Source organism: Dasypus novemcinctus, chromosome X (assembly GCF_030445035.2).
Source record: "Dasypus novemcinctus isolate mDasNov1 chromosome X, mDasNov1.1.hap2, whole genome shotgun sequence".
Taxonomy (NCBI): Eukaryota; Metazoa; Chordata; class Mammalia; order Cingulata; family Dasypodidae; genus Dasypus; species Dasypus novemcinctus.
In genome coordinates, this window is record NC_080704.1 from 156,614,703 (window position 1) to 156,624,833 (window position 10,131).

Consider the following 10,131-nt stretch of genomic DNA (forward strand, 5'->3'; position numbering starts at 1 on the left):
TGGCCTAACCTGCTTTAGGAGGTACCCAGGCCAATTGGGTACTTGACATTTCCTAAACACTATAGGTGATTTTCAGTTCCCAGTCATTGTTCCTGCTGTGCATTGCTACCCTAGCCCTGCCTTCACCCTTATACATTGCTAGAATGCCTTCTCCCTGAACCATACCTGTCAAAATCCCACTGGTCTTAAAAGCTCCAAAGGGCACCTCCTCCATTAAGAAAAGCTCTTTCCTTCATATAACGCCTGGTACCTCTTCGGGGGGCAGTTTCCTTTCCCCCCATGTATTGTTGTCATTAGTGCACTTGTACTGTACTGTAAGCACTTTAAGATAGTACTAATAGAAAATTTAGTTTGGGGGCTCCAACAGCACCTAGCATAGTGCATGGCATATGGTAGGTACTCAGTGTTTGTGAAGTAAATCGCAATATGCCATTTTTATAAATTTAGAAGAATGCCGTAATATTTTTAACAGCTTTATTGAGATATAATTCAAATACCAGACAATTCAACCATTTAAAGTGTACACACAGTTCAATTGGTTTTTACCATATATACCAGCTAGTGCCACCATCACTACAGTCAATTTTAGGACATTTTCATCACCCCCAAAAGAAGCTATGGCAGTTTGATATTGTTTATGAATTCTGAAAATAGATATTGCTTTGCATTTGTAAACTGGTCTGTTCCTCTGGGCATATTAGATTGTATTAGATTCAGAGGTTTCATTTTTACTTTATTAAATCAAGATTAGGGCTTTTATTTGACCATCTCATTAGGGCGACTCGGTTTGAGTTCCCCCACTCCATTTGTGGGCTATATAAATGGATGCTCAATCAAAGACTGGGAAGTAATTACACGGAGAAGGAGAACACAGAGAGTTTAGTTTTAGATGTTGGAGCCCCGGGGAGAGAGCCAAGCTGTTCACCTGATAGTTTGTAGCTGAAGAGACCAGAGCCCTGAACAGCTGAGAAAACCTGAAAAGACAAGCCCTGGAGAGAGAGACAAGCCTTATGCTAGCCTACAGCTGAGATCAGAAGTAGCTGGGCCCAAAGAGACTTAGGGGGAAGAGGTAGGCCAAACCCTTGCAGAGATTGGCAGCCATCTTGCTCCAACACATGACAATTGATTTTGGTGAGAGAAGTAAATTACTCTTTATGGTCTTGTGGCTGTAAGTTTCTACCCCAAATAAATATAAACACCAACAGATTTCTGGTATTTTTTACCCTTTGGCTAACTAATACAGGAGCCCATACTCATTAGCAAACACTTCCTATTTTCCCCCAACCCTTTTTGTTTCTATAAATTTGCCTAGTCTGGACACTTCATTTAAATGCAACCATGCAATACGGGATTTTTGTGATGGCTCCATTCACTTAGCATAATGTTTTCTAGGTTCATCCATGTGGTAGCATCTATCAGTACTTCATTATCTTTATAGAAAAATATTCCTTTATATGGATATATCAAAATTTATTTATTCATTCATCAACTAATGGAGCTTTGGATTGTGTCCCTTTTTGCCTATTATGATTAATGCCGCTATGAACATTTGTGTACAAGTTTTTGTGTGGGCATATGTTACCAGTTATTTGGGGTATATACCTAGGAGTGGAACCACTGGGACCTACGGCAACACTACACTCAACATTTAACTCTACATTAACATTTTGAGGAACTGCCAATGTTTCCCAATGTGACTGCACCATTTAAAAATTCTACAAGCAATGTATAGTAAAGGTTCCAATTTTGCTACATCCTTGTCAACACTTGTTATTATCTGTCATTTTGATTATAGTCATTCTATTAGGTGTGCAGTGGTATCTCATTATGGTTTTACTTTGCGTTTCCCAATGACTAATGATGTTGTGCATCTTCTAATACAAGTACCTTCTCAGAAATATGATTTGGAAATATTTTTTACCATTCTGTGGATTGTCTTTTCACCTTTTTGATGGTGTCCTAAGAACAAGTTTTTAGTTTTGATGAAGTCCAATTTATCTGTGTTTCTTTGGTTGCTTATCAATTTGGTGATATATCTAAGAAGGCTTTGGTCACCAAGATTTACTCCTATATTTTCTTCTAAGAGTTTTATAGCTTCGGTCCTTGCATACAGGTTTTTGATGCATGTTGAGTTAATTTTTTATATCATGCATGATAGGATCTCAATTTCATTTTTTTTGTATGTGGATACCCCATTGTTGCAGCACCATATATTGAAAAGGCTATTATTACCCCATTGAGTTGTCTTGGCACTCTTGTTGAAAATCAATTGGCCATGAATGTTAGGGTTTATTTTTGGACTCTCAATTCTATTCATTTGATCTATGTTTATCCTTATGCCAGCCCTACACTGTTTTGATTACTGTAGCTTTGTAGAAAGTTTTCAAATCTGGAAACTGATCTTGTTTAAGATTGCATTGGCTATTCTAGGTCCTTTGCTTGTAAAGATCAGATTGTCAATTTCTGCAAAATGTCAGCTGCAATTTTTGGGATTGTGAGAGGGATTATGTGGAATCTGTAGATCAATTTGGGGGGTATTGCCATCTTCACAATATTAAGTTATTTAATATATGAATGTGGAATGTTGCTCCAATTATTTATAACTTTTACATTTCTTTCAACAATGTTTTTTGTTATTCACAGTACAAGTTCTGAACCTCTTTTTAAAAATTTATCATATGTGGCCTCTCTCTAAGCCAAACTCAGGATATAAATGCACTACCTTCCGCCACCAGCATGGGACATGACTGCCAGGGATGAGCTGCCCTGGCACTGAGGGATTATGATCAAGTACCAACTAGTAATGCATCTGGAAAATGACCTTGACCAAAAGGGGGAAATGGTAAATACAAGTGAGTTTTTATAACTGAACATTTCAAAATGAGTTGGAAGGTCATTCCAGAGGTTATGCTTATGCAAGTCTCAGCAGGATCTCATTGACTGCCACAGTAAACAGTGCTTCAAATAGCAGTGCTCCTGAGGGATCTAGAGACATTCAGAAACTATAAGCAGGGCAGACAGCTCAGGAATTCAGCGCCCTGTCAGTGGACCTTACTTTGGAATTTATGCTCCCCAATGTAACAGCTACACTCATTTACAGATTCTCTACACATGGCTCTTCTGCCCCTTTTATTTGAACATATATAATTAGCACTATATTTGATAAATATATGTCCCAGAGACTTAAATACTTGATCTGTCCATGGGCCAGTTGAGCCCTGAATTTCAGCAGAGTTGCAACGCCTACTCTGCAGTTCATTGGACTCACCCAGGACAACTAACAAGGAGATGATGATGGATAATGAACATCCCAAGGAACAGAGAGTGTCTGCAACTTCAAGCAGAATAGTTCCATCCATCTGACCCATGGGATCTAAACCCCCTCTCAATTAGAAGCTGACTGGGCATCACCATCCCAGAATCCTCAGGATCGGGAATGAACAATGGACTAAAATAGACTTATTATTATTCTACTATAGACTTATTATTATTCTAACAATTGAAGAACTTTTATCGATGTAAAGGCAGTGGCCACCAAGGTTCCGAGGGATGGAAGAGAGAAAAATAAGTGTAATATGGGGGCATTTTGGGGACATTGGAGTTGTTCTGTATGACATTGCAGTGACAGATACAGGCCATTGTATATTTTGTTATAACCTACAAAACTGTGAAGGACAGAGTGTAAATTTTAATGTAAACTGTAATCCATAATTAGCAGCAATGTTTCAATATGTGTTCATCAATTTTAACAAATGTATCACACTAATGAGGGATGTTGTTGATGTGAGAAAATGTAGGTAGGAGAGGGAGTGGGGCATACGGGAATCCTTTATATTTTTTATGTAACATTTATGTAATCTAAAACTTCTTTCAAATTAAAAAAAATTTAAATTTAAGATTTATCCTATTTTATTTCTTTTTAATCTTTTGTTCCTTTTTATTTTTATGCTATTGTAAATAGAATTCTTTTCTTAATTTCATTTTCAGATTGTTACCTTACCTTAACTGTTTGAATAAAAGGTAAAGATCACCATTCTCTAAATTTAAAATCAGGCTGTTCTTAGGTTGTTTTTCCCCCCAGGGGTCGCAATGTTTTACAATGGCCTGCACAGAATAAAGCTTAACAAGTTATCCCACTAGTATGTTTTGTTAATGAGGGAACAATTGACTTTACTAATGGAATTTAAATCATCATAAAAAATTCCAGACCAACCTGGCCCTATCCGAGAAACGTTCATGTGAAACTGCTTACTTTGGTTGTTCCAGATACCTGTCTGATAATACTAAAGTATTTAATATGCTTTTTGGGTGAGTGGGTATTTCTATTAGTATAGTTCTTTCTCTAAGGGACACAGAGTTTTTGCTTGCTGGTATTAATCTCTCCCTTTCTTTAGTGAAAAAAGAACGTCACTCAATGAGATTGGAATGTTTCTGAAGGACCAAGATCAGGACTCTGTTGTTAATGTTCTGGATGAATTTTGGTTTTTGCACTAGGCATAAATTCACACCAAACGCTCACACAGAGAGGTGAGTCCCTCCCTTTCTTCTCTATCCTGGCCTTAAGCCACCAGAGCTCGCCTGCCCTCATCCCATTCGATTGATAGGTACCCTTGCTTACACTTAATTAAATAGTGAGCAACTTTCTCAGAACATGTAGTATATTTGTCAGAACACAAGGACACAGAGAATATAAATTTATTTTACTTGAAACAATATTTTCTTTTTATCTGGAATAAAGGTTTCTATGCTAATCAAGGTTTTTAAAATGTTTACTCAGGTTTTGTGTCAGCTTGTAAAGGAGAAATTTCATAGACTCAAGGCATTTGAGAAGTTGGACAGAATCTTAAAAGTCAGGGCAGAGGTCCATGAGCCATGTTCAGCCCATAGACATGTTTTATTTGGCCCCTACAGTATTTTACAACTATTTAAATTAGTTGCCAACATTCAAAAACCAGGCAGTTTCACATAAAAATCTGGATTTCTGGGTTTTCTTGGAAAATTGGGTAAATCTGGCCATCTCAGGCCCACAGTGCAGCACAGTTCATGTTGGGGTCCTGAGTGCTCCAGTTTGCCAAGGTTGCCCTGTGGTCCACTTCCTTCAGTTGCATGAGCTGCTTGGTTCCAGGAGGCCCTTGAGTATGTGACTCCTGAGCTAGTGTTATCCCTTTCTCAGTTTTGTTTTGTTTTGTTTTTAATTTTATTTATTCCACCACCACCACCACCACCCTTGCTATCTCATTGTTTGCATTGTTTGTGCTTGCTGTCTGCTCATCTTCAGCTCATATTAGGAGGCACTGGGAACTGAACCTGGGACTTCCCATGTTGGAGAAAGGCACTCAATTGTTTCTGCCACCTCAGCTCCCTGGTTTGTTGTGTCTCTCATTATCTTTCCTCTTTGTGTCTTTTTGTTGAGTCATCTTGTTGTATCAGCTCACCATGCCTACCTGTCGTGCCAGCTCAACATGTGGTAGGTGGGAGCTCAATTACTTGAACCACATCCAATTCCCTCCATCCTTGGGTTTTGAAACTGAGGTTGGGAGAAATTATTACCACCCAAAGTAAGTCACAGCTGATTAGTGATCACTTTCCAAATGTGTTTTGATACAAATGCCAAGAGTATTCTTTATAAAGCAGATAAAGTCAGGGAAGGGCTGATTATTCTAAATTTTAAAAGGATTTTTTTGTTCTTGAATGGCATCCTCCTGGATATATTTAGGCTTTTAAAATATAATTAACTGACAGAGGAGCTAAAGGAGCCACAGCTAAATAAAGACCAATTATATTTAAATCAATAAAAAGTGTTCTGAAATAACAGGTTTTACCTATCTTCCAGTTTAGGTCTGACCACCTTTATAAAATTTTCTTTCGCTTTTCTCCATTTTTTTATTTGCTTATATGCCCAGGTAACAAGCAGGTTAGTTGTTAGTCATTCATTCATTCAATAAATAAATATTTATTGGAGCACTTACTAGGTGCTGGGTGCTATTCTGGGCACTTGAAGTAGCAGAGGGAACAAAAGCAGGAAAAATCCCTTGTGAAGCTTACATTCTACAGGGAAAAAGAGATTAGCAAACAAAAAACAAAATCATTTCTTTTTTTAGCTGTTTATTTTTAATTTTTCAAAATACATCTTTTATTAGAGAAGTTGTGAACTTACTAAACAATCATGTATAATGTGCAGAATTCCCAAATGACACCCCTCCACCAATACCTTATATCAGGGGTTCTTTTTCTTTATCTTTTTTTAAAAAGATACATAGATCACACAGAATGTTACATTAAAAAATATAAGAGGTTTCCATATGCCCCACTCCCCGCTCCCACGCCTCCTGTTGTGGCAGAGAGAAATTGGGTGAACGTGGTATTGAAGGCCAGGATGCAAGAATCTGAGAAGGAAAATTTATTAACAGCTGGCTAGGCTTGACAGACTTCTGTCCTAATAAAAGCTGAGTCCCAAATAGCATTTTTGGGTCCCTTTTATACAGAGGATGTAGGAGTGGGGAGTCAAACAGTGCTTTTATGCAAAAGGACTTTCTTCGTTAGTTTCTTAGAGTTTTAAGTGTTTTATCTGAGTACCAGATAGGTCTTAACACATATCCTCCACATTCCAGATAAGCTTGAATTAACACATATCCCCCACATTCCTGGTAACTTTGAATTAGCACATTTAGTCTGCATCCTCCCTGAATATCCCAAACCTATAAAGCCTATATCATTTAACTGGCTTTCCGGGAACTAGGCATACTTGGATATAGAATAAATTTGAACTTATGCACAGGTCATATTACTTCCCCCCTTTGATGCCTGCTTAAGGTTGTTAAGTTTCAGCATCAGTATTGTCAGAGTCTCTCTGGACTGTCTGGTATGTGTATAGAGCCATGAGATGGGCAGCTGTCTGTGTTTTTACTATACCATTTATTAGGGCACGTATTCTATTTATGATGAAAGGGAGGAGGCAAGGAATTATGGTGCATTCTCCTATGAGGAAGGCAATTATTTCCACCAGAAGCTTGAAATTGTCTGCTATTGACTGCCAATTTCCAAAAGGATTACTTAAATTCCAACCATTTCAGGTCTGCACTGGAACATGAGCAATTTTTACCATTTTGTTTGTAATTTCATCGATAACCTTTCCAATGCTGTCTAGTTCAAGGCAGCAATTAGAGAGATTGAATTTTCCACAAACTCCCCCTTCAGCTGTCAGGAGATAGTCTAGGGTGAGACAGTTTTGATAGACAGAGTTTCTGAATTTAGTTTGCTGTTGGGCTAGTAAGTTTAGAGCATGGGCAGTTTCGTTAGTTATTATTTCTACCATGGCTTGTAGGTGAATGATTTGATTTAGCATATAGATAGGGGTTCGATAACCCCACATACCATCCTCTGCCCAAGTTGCTGGCTCATAGTACTGGATTATATGCTCAGGGGGCCATTATTCACCTCCCCAGGTAATGACAGCCTTTTTTTCTCTTATGTTTTCATATACTGGTTGGCTTAGCTCTTTTGCTTCTGCTAAGGGAATGAGGAAGAAGGAGGGTTTTATTGTAGAAGTTCTCAGAATGCAACTTTTCCACAAATCCAGTACAGACTATTTGGGGCAGCAAAGGGGCCCTTTGCAGTGGAGTTCCATACTGTGATTAATTTGGGGAAAGTATTATTTATGAGAATGAGGTCAGATTAATTCCATATTCCCCAAGGCTCCGTCGTATTGGTGGTGTAATTTTGGAATTTTCCCCCTGTACATGTTAGGCTCCAACAGACAGAGAGGAGTTTATGCAGGCCCTTGAAACACAGTATTTTCCTATGACAGAAGTTTGCAAGGGCCGTATACTATCTCGGGGGACAGCTGGGAGGCCAGTTGCATTATATGGTTGGCTGTAATTGTATTCTCTAGTTTCCCAGGGCCATTGGTCTCCCATATTAGTACCTCCACATACGTAGCATGAGGAGGTATTTAAGGCTACCCATACTACTTTAGCTAAGTTTATGAAGAGGCTTTTTACTGCTTGTGGAATGGAAAAGGGCTTTTCCATTTCTTCATAGAAGGAGTGGAACAGAGAGTAGGCTTTACTTGTGAGTGGGTGTTCCCAATGCCCAACCCAGATGTAGGCTCCTGGGTCTATTCCTTTACCATCAATGCAGAGGCCCATTTGGACTCCCTGAGTCTGCCAGGATTCAGGGTTAAAGATGGTGAGGTGTACGCATTTACATTAACCAAGTAGACAGTTAGTCAGTGCCATTCTTCTGGTGAGGGCGGCTGTTTGTTTAATTGTGTCTGTGTTCTAGGTGGCCCAGGTGACACAGGACCAGTAGGGGCAGTAGTATGCACTGATGTATTTGCACCAGAAGCCCTCCCCACCTTGGGCTGCACTTTTCATTTCTGGAGCACACAAATACTTATTGTTAGTATATTTCTGCCCCCAGCTGAGCCCTTCATAGTCAGTGTTCCATGGTATCCCAGAGTCTATAACCTGACCTGCATCAAATAGGAGGGACACTGGTTGGTTCCGGCTAGTGACTGGGGTTGAGTTAAGTAGCTCCCCATTTTGATTAAATGCTCTTATTTCCCATTTACCGAAGACTGTTGGGGCTTGGGGGCATGGCAGGTTATTTGGCCAGATGCATTACAGACACTATAGGAGATTCCCTGAAACTGGCAGGTGGTTATCTGGCCCTTGCAGGTGTAATGGCTATGACATACTAATGTTGTATTGACATGGGCCCCCGTTCGCACTTCTTGAATACATGGCTTACACTCTGTGGTGTCGACCTGGGACAAGGGAAGGGTCAGGGCTAGGAGTAGGGAAAATAACCGAAGGGGCATTGTAACTGGGGTTAAACCAGATTCCTATTCTTCAGCTACACATAGCTCAATCAGCTTCTGGGGTGTGATTGGAGCAGAGCTCGGCATACCATCCTCAACCTTCGGCCATGTGTAGACCAGTCAGCTTCTGGGGTGTGACTGGAGCAGGGCTTGGTGTTCCGTTCTTTTGTAAGATGAATTTGGTTGAGTTGTGGGTATCTGGAATACAGGTCCAGGACTCTGGAGCAGCTCCCTTGACCCGGCTATGGTGTATCCACAGGGTGATTTCAGCTACTTTAACTGCACTGGGGGTGGATAAAATGACAAGATAGGGTCCCCACCATTGAGGGTTGGTGGAGCTGATTTCCAGTGTTTGACCCAGACTGCATCTCCTGGCTCGTACAGGTGTATGGAGCTGTTTAACCTACTGGGGGCCCTTTCTTGGACACAATGATGCAGGTTTTATAGGGTTTTTCCTAAGCTGATCATTTGCTGAGCTATTGATAGGTTTCCTCTTTCTCTGAGATCCCCTCCTATATTTCAGATTAAGGGGAGGGAGGTTCTCCCAAAGAGGATTTCATAAGGGGTTAGGCTTAGCTTTCGGCTTGGGCTGGCCCGAACTTGGAGGAGGGCACTTGGGAGTACTTACACCCATGTTAGCCGGTTTCTTGGCAATCTTGGCAATATAAATTTTTATTTATGGTTCATTCACTCTACTTTTACTGAGCTTTGAGGATAGTAAGTGTTGTGCAGTTTCCATCGGATGCACAGTGCTTTGGCAATTTTTTGAGTGATTTCAGAGACAAAGGTGGGCCTGTTATCAGAGCCAATTGAGAGGGGTAGCTCATATCGAGGAATAATTTCCCTGAGGAGAACTTTGGCTACTTCTTCAGCCTTTTCAGTCCAAGTGGGGAAGGCTTCCACCCAACGGGAAAAAGCGCAAATGAGGACTAGGAGTTATTTGTAGCTTCCGAATCATGGCATTTCAGCGAAATCAACTACTAGATCTTCAAGAGGCATATTGCTGATTCTTCGGACTCCTGGGGCTCCTGTGGGCCCCTGGTGAGAGTTATTTTTTGCACATGTCATGCACCGCTGGCACACGGCATGGGTGATAGCGGCTAGACTGAGGATGTAGAAGAATCTTTCTAATACTTCTTTAAAATGGATTTTTCCCAAATGTGTGTTTTCATGGTAATCCTGGACTACAGTTGTGGCTAATATTCGAGTCATGACTATTCTGTGATCGAGCAAGGTCCATCACCCATTTGCTCCTTGTGTCCCACTTTCAGAGAGTATCCACTCTCTCTTGGCTTGAGTATATTGCAGTT